The sequence below is a fragment of the Notolabrus celidotus genome, chromosome 7 (assembly GCF_009762535.1).
Source record: "Notolabrus celidotus isolate fNotCel1 chromosome 7, fNotCel1.pri, whole genome shotgun sequence".
Taxonomy (NCBI): Eukaryota; Metazoa; Chordata; class Actinopteri; order Labriformes; family Labridae; genus Notolabrus; species Notolabrus celidotus.
In genome coordinates, this window is record NC_048278.1 from 37,946,980 (window position 1) to 37,958,518 (window position 11,539).

An 11,539-nucleotide genomic window follows, 5' to 3' on the forward strand; every position below is an offset into this window, starting at 1 on the left:
CAGAGAGGAGATAAACACCAGAGTGATCTCTGTCAGCATCAAGGTGAGCTTTCTTTAATATTTGATCAGAAGACAGCAGTCATCTCACGTGGTTAAAGTAATGTTGATTAAAAAGCTGATGTGAGTTTCTACCGTTCAAACTGAATCTCTTTTTATTGATCATCACTAAATCCAGGCGGCTCAGACAGACGACAGCTTGAAGACGGCAGATGCTGTGGTGTCTGTGACTGTTGAGGATGTGAACGATAATCCTCCAGAGTTCAGCCAGCCGGACTACTCCATAACACTTCAGGAGAACTCTCCTGCCGGTGCCGTCGTCCTTAAAGCCACCGTCAGCGACCCGGACGAGGTAGATATCACCTGAGACCAAACACACTGAGAGAAGGTTACAGTCTCTAAAGGGATCTGTGCTCCTCTTCCTCAGGGAGGATTTGTAGGAACTTTACGTGTCCTTCCAGAGTCCGCTCCTTTCTCTGTGGATGCTGATGGGACAGTTCGAGTGAAGAACTCCTCAGCTCTGGACCGAGAGACCGCTGAACACATCACATTTCAGGTTAACAGGATCAAAGACAGGACACGAATATGTGCCGTCTTTTTGACCTCTGGACAAATTTAACCAACAAGCTCTGAAAAGAACGTGTTCAGGTGTCTGAATCTGTTCCTGTTGACATCGTAAGCTCTGTTATTTATCCACAGATTGAAGCCAGGGAGTCAGAAACACCAAACAATGTTGTACTGGCAGATATCAACGTCACTCTCTTGGATGAGAACGACAACAGTCCAGTGTTCACCAGCGACACGTACGAAGGAAAGGTGTTCGCTAATCAGACAGTGGGTTTGCTGCTGGTCCAGGTAAGTCCTAAAAACTGTTCAGTGGTAGAAGTAGGTGTATTCGTTTTAGGGGGAGGGGCTAAGGCAGGACTAGATTAAAGAAAAGCACTGATAGCTAATCATGGCCACCTTTATGGGAGGACTCAGTTTAATGTAAGGATGCCTATCACAGCTGTCATTGGAAAAGAGCCAGGCTCCATCCTGAACAGGTCGCCAGCCAATCACATGTAGAGACAAACAACCATTCATCCACGCATTCACCTACGGGTGATTCAGAGTCACCAACCAACCTGACGAGCATGTTTCAGTCAGGACCCCTCTCCTCAGAGGAATTCATTATGTTCATGCAGTAAGTTATATGGTGGTATGGCTCTGTTCTGGGAGCTCCCTGCCCTTCCATGTGCTCCCTGCCCTTCCATGTGCCTACGCGCCTGAGGCGGGGAGAGCACATCTCCTCTCTTTCATGTGCATACATACAAAGCCAAGGCAGGGAGAGCATCAGCAATGACCCCCAGGGTACAGAACAGAGCGAGCATCAGCGAGCAGAAGGGAGGAGCTGGGGTGGAGGAGGGGTGTAGAGAGGAAGCAGGAAGAGAAGGCAGGACGAAGAAGCTTAAATAGAACATGTTACTGTTTGCTGATTGGATGTGTAGATGGAATCAGCTGATCGGTCAGTTGATGGGGCTGGTGTTAAGATCAGCTGATGCTCTGTAAGCCGAGCTTGACTTCATGGCCTACTTGAAGTAACACTATGCTCAATTTTTGGACCGTGGGAGGAAGCCAGAGTACTCTGAGAAAACCCACACATGCACAGGGAGAACATGCAGCTCCATCCAGAAAGGCTGCCTGGCCAGGGATTCGAACCAGGAACCTTCTTGCTGTTAGGAAACAGTGCTGAGCACTGAACCACCGTGCAGCCAAATATGGGAAATATGATCTGTGTTAACGTTTGTTCTGCTGAGCAGAAATGGTCCTACAGAGGTCTTTAAAGTCTTGATTTGAGTTTACAAAGTGTGCAACAACCCTGTGAAATTGTAACAGTCGTTATCATTTCTATGCTGATGATAAATGATTGCTGTTTCACTTTAATTTATAATGTTAGAAGAGCTCTTAGATGCTGTTTTTATTTGTTCACTCAAAGGTTAATGCAGAAGATGCGGATGCTGGCCCAAACGGTCGAGTCAAATACTCCATTGTGTTTGGAAACAACGACGGTTACTTCTCTATCGGAGAGGACAGCGGAGAGATCACGCTGGCTAAAACCATTCCTCTGGTGGAAAACCAGATTCTGGAGTTTCCTCTTTACATAACGGCCAGAGACGGTAAATCTGAACACCTTTCCTTCGATATGCAGCATGCCAGAGATCAAACATTCACTGATAATATCTCTAAAATTAGATTGTGTACATTCATCCTTTTTTGTTGTTCGTACAGAAACTTTTAACAACAGCACTTCTGTCACGTCAGGCGCCTCGCCTCTGGCAGTCTCATAATCTTCTAACACACACAGCTTTAATCGCTTCCCCCCTTCGACTTTTAATCCAAGAAGTCTTTTTACTTTTTCTACGTCTTAGTCCTGAGGATCCTCAACACTGGACCATGCATCCTGTTAACTCAGGGGTCCTATTGAACTTCCAGTTGGGCATGCTGATCCCTGGCAGCATAGACTGGTTGTTGCAATGTGGAACATCATCTCGCTGGTAGGGAAGGAGCCGGAGTTAAGGCTGATTTATACTTCTGCGTCGAATCGACGGCGTAGCCTACGCCGTAGGTCCGCGTAGCTCCCGTACCTACGCAGAGGCCTACGCACGTAGCTGACGTGCACCTCCTCCAAAATGTAACTACGCGTAGAGCCGACGCGGACCGCAAGCTCTGTGATTGGTCCGCTCGACGGCTTTGTCTTTCCTGCATTCACAGCACTTCCCGGACATCGGCCACACATCGGCCGTGTATTTCATCTCCTCCTCTCTATTCTTCATATAATCATGTCTGTATGATAAACAGCAACATGTATCAGCTGTAGATTAACATAACACGCTCTGAATCTCTGTGGAAAAGTAAACAGAGATCGTAGCGGGACCGGAAGCAGGCGACCGGCTATCAGAGAGACCGCACTGCCCTCAGGCGTTTCAGTGGAGTATTGCTGCGCGACACGGACACACCGACGCACAAGTATGTGGTGCTCATGTCCGCGTCAGCCCCTGCTGCTTAGGGGAGACGCAGAAGTATAAATCAGCCTTTAGTGCAGGAGGTGAAGAGGTACTACCTAGATATAGTTGGGCTTGTCTCCACGCATTGCTTGGGCTCTAGAACCGAACTCGTGGAGAGGGGCTGGACTCTCTCCTATTCCAGAGTCTCTCAGGGTGAGAGGCGCCAGATAGTTGTTGGGATACTCAAAAGACCTGCGCGCCTCAGTGTTGGAGTTTTCCTGGGAGAACGAGAGGGTTCGCCTCCTTGCGACTTGAGTTAGGGGGGGGGGGGGCGCTCTGACTGTTATTTGTGCATATGCACCAAATGGCATTTCGGAGTACACAGCCTTCTTGGAGTCTCTGGGTGGGGTTCTGGAAGGGATCCCAGCTGGGGTCTCCATTGTTGTTCTGGGGAACTTCCACGCCAACGTTGGCATTGCCAGAAACACCTGGAGAGGGGTGATTGGGAGGAACGGCCTGCCCGATCTGAACCCGAGTGGTGCTCTGTTACTGGACTTCTGTGCTAGCCATGGACTGACAATAACGAACAACATGTTTGAGCAAAGGGTGGTTCATAAGTGTACCTGGTACCAAAACCACCCAAGGCTAAAGATCGATGATCAACTTATAGTTGTATCATCTGATCTGCAGCTGTATGTCTTGAACACTCAGGTTAAGAGAGGAACAGAGCTGTCAACTGATCACCACATGTTGAGTACTGGGCATGTCTGGTGGAGGCCCCGTCAGGCAGCTCAGAGAGGGAAAGTAGAGCCAGACCCAGGATGTCTTCAGCAGGGATGGAGAACTGCTGACCCAGACTGAGGATATTGCCAAGCAGTGGAAGGAACACTTTTAGGAATTCCTTAGTCCAACTGACATGTCCTCTGAGGAGAAGGCCGAGTCTGAAGACTAAGGGGAAGCCTTGTCCATATCCTTGGCTGAGGTCACCAAGGAAGTTCATCAGTGGCAAGGCGCTGGAGTGGATGAGATTCACCCTGAGATGCTGAAGGCTCTGGGCTTTTTTGGGTGTCTTGGCTGACATGCATCTTCAATCTCATATGGGGGTCTGGGACAATGCCTGTGGAGTGGCAGACTGCATGTTGGTTCCCATTTTTAAAAAGGGCCTACGATCATGCCCCTCGGTGGGTCTTGTGGGAGGACTCTGCAAGAGTATGGAGTTCGGTGACTGCTTCTACAAGCTCTCTGATCCCTGTATGACCAAAGTGAGAGTTGCGTCTGCATACTTGGCACAAAGTCAGACAAGTTCAAACTGCGTGTTGACCTCTGCCAAGGTTGCGTCTTGTCACTGATCCTGTTTGTTATTTTCATGGACAGGATCTCAAAGTGCAGTCAGTCATGCCATGTCCCCAACCTTCCCCGGGGAGGGTCTCCAGTTTGGGTGCCTCAGAATTTCATCTCAGCTTTTTGCAGTTGATGTGGTTCTCTTGGCTTCTTCAGGCTGAGACCTCAAACAGGCATTGGGGCACTTTTCAGCTGAGTGTGAAGCAGCTGAGATGAGAATCAGCACCTCCAAGTCTGAGGGCATGATTCTCGGATGGAAAACGCTGCATTGCTCTCTCTCTGTGGGTGTGGAGCAAGTCTTTGCCCCACGTGAGGGAGTTTATGCATCCCAGGATCGTGTTTACGAGTGAGGGTAAAGTAGAGTGGGAGATTGACAGGTGGACATGGGGGAGTTGTACTGGGCAGTTGTGGTGAAGAGAGCTGAGCCGGAAGGTAAAGCTTTCAATTGACTAGTCATCTACGTTCCAACCCTGACCTATGGTCATGAGCTATGGGTCCTGACTAAAAGAATGAGGTCATGGAGCTTTGAGTAGAACCGTTGCTCCTTTGCATTGAGAGGAGTTAGTTGAGGTGGCTCTGGCATTTGATAAGAATGCCTCCCGGACCCCTCCTTTTAGAGGTGTTTCGGGCACGTCCAACTGGGATAAGGCCCCGGGATAGACCCAGAACTTGTTGGGGGGATTATATATCCCACCTGGTCTTGGAACGCCCCAGGATCCCCCAGAAGGAGCTGGAAAGTGTTGCTGGAGGGAGGGATGTCTGGGTTGATCTGCTTGGCCTGCTGCCTACCCCGACCCCGGAAAAGCGGAAGAAAATGGATGGATGGTCGTGGAAGAGTCGACCCCGTCTGCAGCAGCTGAAAGCCGAGTGTATGTTCTGGTTCTGCGGTTAGTTTCAATCAAAGGGGCTGAGCTGACTGAGATCATATGTGGATAATACACTGACAAGTAACTCATACAACCATTTTATAAACAAACAAACAAACAAACAAACAAACAAACAAACAATCCCTTCAACATCGTTCATGTGAGATGTCCAACATTAAGGGTCGTTCAGAGCATGCTGAAGTCTGCCTCACACAAATGCAAGACCTAAACTGTAATGAGGGTAAATTGCGGCTACACTATCCAGGTGAATCAGGATAGTGTGGAGGCAAACACTTTACAGTATGTGTAACTCCAGAGAGACTTAAGTCAGGAGAAGAGTTACAGCTGTTTCTGTTTTTTTCTCCACCTCTCCTCTAGAGGGCGTCAAACCTCGCTCCACCACAGCACAGGTGAACATTCAAGCTCATGGTGACACCATACCTCAGTTTTTACAAAAAGTCTACCACGGAACCATAGAAGAAGAGCAGGTCCCAGGAGTTTTGATTGTCAGGGTGAGTCTGTAAGTTTGTAAGAATCGTCACGTCTCTGAGAAGATGCTGATGTTTTCAGGTTCTCCAAATCTTCTTCACGTGTTCAGGTGAACTTCTTCGCAGCAGGAGAGATCCCCGTGACTCTCACAGTCGATACAGACGCCGACAAGTTCGCCATCTCCCCTGAAGGAGAATTGACCACCAAGGTGAAGCTGGACTACGATGAGTCTTCACACAACTACTCTGTGGGAATCTCCATCTCTGACGGCACCAACAGCGACAGTGCCGTGGTGGAGGTGCAGGTGACTGACGTCAATGATAACAGTCCTGTTTTCAGCCCCAGCTCCGTCACAGAGTCAGTCCCAGAGGACGCAGAGGTAGGATCCAACGTGACTGCTGTTCCAGCCACAGACAAAGACAGCGGCTTCAACAAGGAGCTCAGATACTCTTTAAGAGGAGGAGAGGGGAGGTTCTCTGTGGATCCTCTGTCTGGGATGGTGAGTGTGGCAGCTGAACTGGACAGGGAGACCAAAGCAGAGTACCAACTGCTCGTGGTGGCTGAAGATCAGGGTCGCCCGACCAGGTCTGCCACAGCCACGCTGCTGGTCCGAGTGTCCGACATCAACGATAACGCCCCCGTGTTCTCAGCGGCCGAGTATCAGGCTGAAGTGTTGGAGACGGAGTCAGTGGGTACGAGCCTGCTCACCCTAACAGCTGGAGACCCCGATGAAGGAGCCAATGGGAGAGTTAGTTTCAGTATCCTCCAGCAGAGTCCCTCATCAGTCCCTGCTGTTTTTGAGCTGGACTCTTCCAACGGGACTCTGCGGCTGGCTCAGACTCTGGACTACAGCCAGGTGAAGGTGTACAGTCTGATAGTTCAGGCCTCTGATGGAGGGATTCCCTCTCTCACGGGGAACAGCTCTGTGGTGGTGAAGGTGAAAGACGTGAACAACAACCCTCCTGAGTTCAGTCAGGAAAGATACGACGTGGCGGTCTCTGAGAACCTGCCCAGTGGAGCGTCCATCCTGACCCTGGAGGTCACTGACAGAGACGAGGTGAGTCACACGCAGCCTGCACGTCATAAACAATACATTTTGACCTAGAACACAGGGTGAAAAAACATTTGTGCAACTGTTTCACATTTCAGCTTGCAAAATCACTGAGGGCTTAAATATCAGAACACAAACAATGAAACTGTTGATTCATGTCAGGTCACACAGGTCTGATAATCTCAGATAACATCTGGGTGTTTAAGGTGAGGTGAGTTTGGACTTTGGCATCATGACTTCACGATCATATCCTTTAACAAGACATCTGAGTCTCTCTGAGCTCATCCTTTATGATTGTTTTCCAGTCACCTGAGGGGTATACTATGAAGCTGGATTTGTGGTTATCGAGGTAACTTCAGGGTTAACTCTTGATTTTCAGGACTACGAAGGTGGCTCACTCCTTACCAGGGTAGATCACCATGGTTACTCATGCTGAACTCCTAACCTGCTCCGGAGCAGATCAGTTTGGAGAAAACTCTGCCCACTGACCAATCAGCTCGCTCCATCAAAGAGCTCTGTGAGCTGATCGCGAGGGGAGAGAGACGGACAAGACACTTTGTCTACCTGTTTGATTTTATATATAAAATACTGAGTCTGAACTCAGATTATTCAGATGAAATTGTTTTACTGCATTAAATATAAAACTCTCCTGGGCGCTCAGTTTGATACCGGCAGGGCTGCAGCTGAAATATTGCCTCTAAAACCGAGACACACGACACAAGATTAAATCAGAGACAGAGATCACTGTCAGGGAATAAACAGAGTTAATATAGTCAGATCTATCTAATGATGGAAATAAGACACCATTAGATCATTCAAACAGTTTTTGTCTGATCTCCCAGTCTTCCTTCATGTTTCAATCCCAGCTGTGTTGAAGTTAATCTGGATTATGTGTTTAACTTCTTCATATTTTTCTAATATCAGTGCAGTGTTTAAAATTCATGTGAATGTGCTGACGGCAGACTGTCCGTGTCTGTGATTGGTCACATGTTGCCTTCTCCACCCCATTCATATGAACGCACTCAGGGTAATTCTGGATTGACTCAACATGTTGATAACCAGCTTCTTGTGACAGTTCAGCATGATCTCCTTTGTCCAGTTCAGTGAAGCTGGATCTGGAGAAGATATCAGGGATATGTTGAGCTTCGTAGTAAACCCCTCTGATGCTCCCTGAGAGCTAATCATTAACTCTGATTCACTGATTCCATCTTCTTCTACAGGGTGGATTCTCTCTCGGTCACTTCCTGTTTACCAGCGATACCTTCGACATTAACAAACAAGGCCTGGTCTCTCTGAGGAAGGACGTCAGCTTGGACAGAGAGACAAACGACAGCTACCTAATACAGGTACAAACTTTAAATCTTAAAGAGCACCAGACAAAATAAAACAGTGTCTGATTTATTGGCTGTTCCTTTAATAGAACAGGGAACCAGCTGCAGACCCAGAGAAGCTACATTAAAGCATCAGCAGAGATCTCTGGCACTAGCAGCTGGAGTCTGTTTCTTGATGTGGTTTCTGTGTTCAGGTGCGGGCGGTGGATCAGCCCACAGCAGGTCTGACATCCACAGCTCAGCTCAACATCACCGTCCTGGACTACAACGACAACGCCCCACAGTTCCCGGTTCTCCCAGACCCCCTACAGATCCTGGAGGGGAACTACTCCGAGGAAACTCCAGGAGAAGTTTTCACCATCCTGCCCACAGACGCCGACATCGGCCCCAACGGGGAGGTCACCGTCTCCCTCTACTCACCACACCCGCTCTTCAGATTCAGAGAGGTGAGGCGGATCGAGAGGACGGTTTAGATACTCTCTGTACTTCCTGTCCGGCCTCTGAAGTCATGTGCTGTGTTTCAGGACGGGACGCTGCTGGCTGTGGGACCTCTGGATCGAGAGAGCAGGGAGACGTTTGAGCTTTTGGTGAAGGCCTCTGATAAAGGCCAGCCGCAGAGAGAGGTGAGAGGCCTTATTTTTTTAAATCACACAATGTTTTTAAGACGTTTTAGAGCTAACTGTGGAGAGATGCTGCTGAGGTGAAGACTTAAATAACATGATTTAAACCAGTCTGACCCTCCTTCACTGAAACACTTTTATGATCTGTCTCTGTGCACCAGACTTTCACCTCCGTCAGAGTGAGCCTCATCGACGTCAACGACAACACACCTGAGTTCAGCTCCAGCAGCTACGTCAGCAGCATCCTGCTTAAAGACGCAGAGGAGGGGAAAGAGCTGCTGAGGCTGTCCGCCTCTGACAGAGACTCAGGGAACAACTCACTGATCACCTACAGGTCAGTCCACAGTCAACGTCAATACTATCAAAATGTAGGTGAAAGACTTGACATGTGCCACATTGAAAGAAAGCAACACAGCCTACATAGTGTATTAAGGGTGGCGGTCCATGATAACCCTTGGTCCTGCTGTTCAGTAACATGAGCTCCTCTACTCTGAGTCTGCATCCTAGATAGAAGGCTCCATTAATGAATCAGGTGTCAGGAGGAAAAACAGTCTGTATGGAGAGAAACAGCAGGTGTTCTAGAATTCTGACATCAAAGACAGAATTCTGGAATTCTGTCTTTGATGATGTCAGAATTCTGTCTTTGATGATGTCAGAATTCTGAGAACAAATGGAACATTTCGTGAAGAAGGTCAGATCTAAAAAAAAACAAGGAAATCACAAGAACGTCAGTTTCTGTTTCAGGTTCATACCGCTGAAGGAAGCCAGAGTGAAGCCTCTGTGAGGTTCACTATTTACAGTGAAACTGAGACTCACCACAAACAGATGAACAGCGCTTCTTTATGAACAATAAACCAAGAAAAGATGGTGTTTATTTTGCAGAAATATTTCAAGGTTGAAGTTTTCCTCACCTTACCAGGTGATTTCTCAAGTTGCTAATTTCTGCTAATCGCTAACTGTTCTTAGCGAACTTGCTCTGAAATCTAAATCAACATCAGACCAAAGCCACTGAGTTTTGAGTTTGGTCCACAGCTGAATTCCAGGTTTGGGTATGTTCCTCTAACATCCCGGCTCCTGTTGTCCCTCTCTCTCTCTCTCCTCTTGTAGTTTCTCTGAAGGAAGTTCTCCATATTTGGCCCTAAACAGCGAGACAGGAGCTGCGACTTTGACCTCTGACCTCGCTGACATCACTGAAGACATCACACTGGTGCTGACGGCCATGGCTGAAGACAACGGCTATCCTCCGCTCAACTCCACAGGTCAGCCTGATGTTAGCAGTTTGACAAACATTGAAGTTATTGAAGGTGGAAACATGACCATGGGACTTTTCTTTCTGTAGTGCTGTCAGACTTTTAGAATGACCTGAGGGAGATTAATATTAATATCTCTCTCTCTGTGTGTGTGTGTGTGTGTGTGTGTGTGTGTGTGTGTGTGTGTGTGTGTGTGTGTGTGTGTGTTCAGCCCGTGTCGTGGTGAATCTAAGAGTCGACAGTCTGGTGGAGGGCGTAGGCTTCAGGAACCCCACCTACAACTTCAGTCTGCCTGAGAACCTGCCTGAGGGGGCGACAGTGGGGACAGTCTGGGCCTCCTCAGGAAGTGACCTTTACGATGTTTCCTACGAGCTGAAGACCGACACCGACCTGTTCTCCATCAGCGCCGGGGGAGCCATCGTGACCAGAACCCCTCTGGACCGAGAGAAGCAGGAGTGGTACTTCCTGGACGTGGAGGCAGTGGACACCAGGACTCCCCCTACATCAGCCACAGCACTGGTACCATCTGTTTCCTTTACCAAAATAAAAGCTTTTTAAATACAGCTTTATTTTGTAGGTCATAAACTAAACTTTGAACCAGCAGCAGAGTTCAGACAGTTTATATTCATCATTCATTCATTACTGTGAGAAACTCCTGAGATAACGGAGGGGAGGGTTGTTACGAGTCCTGAAAGGAGGGATTCTGTCTTCTCTTTCTCTTCCTGACTCTTCTTCTCTTTCTCCTCCTGACTCTTCTTCTCTTTCTCCTCCTGACTCTTCTTCTCTTTCTCTTTCAGGTCAGAGTTCAGATCGGGGACGTGAACGAGCTTCCAGAGTTTTCCTCTAAGGATTATAATACTTCTATTTTCAGCATCGTTCCGTATAAAACCTCCATCATCACAGTCAAGGTAAACACACACACACACAAACACTCTCTCTCTCTCTCTCTCTCTCTAACAGCGTCTGTTAACTTACAGAAAAACTTAGTATGAAACTGTGAACCTGCAATGTGTCAGATAAGCATTATCTCCTCTGTGTTACCGTTTCCTCCATGACTGATGTGGTTAATATGACACTGAACGGCTTCTTTTGCTGCAAGAATAAATTGCATTATTATTTGACAGTTTGTGACAAACATGACACAAACCAGAAATATATATGCAGACAAGAGGGAAGAGAAAAGAGAAAAAATAAATAAAGAAAAAAAAGAAAAAAAGAAAAAAAAAAAAGAAAAAATTTGCTGAAATAATAATATTATTAAAGCCGCAAGCGGCAATGAACAGTCCCTCGCACAATCACCGCCTGATGTGCACAATCGCCTGATTTACATCAGGTGTTGCTGTGCTGCACTTTTTGAGGACTAGGCTGAAACTGTGAGCATACTTCCTGCCGTTATCAGCATAGTGTACCACAAGATTTTGTGGGCGCAGGAGGTATAACCTGAGCAGTTTTAAATCGTCAATGTGACTACTACAGAATGTGCGTGTTTTGGACTTGATCGGAGAAAAGGCCTAGGGCATAATCCCTTAAATACATACCCCTGTGAATCAGGTGAACAACTAAATAAAAAAAGATGGCAGACTTCCTGTTGGGATTTGACCATGACATTA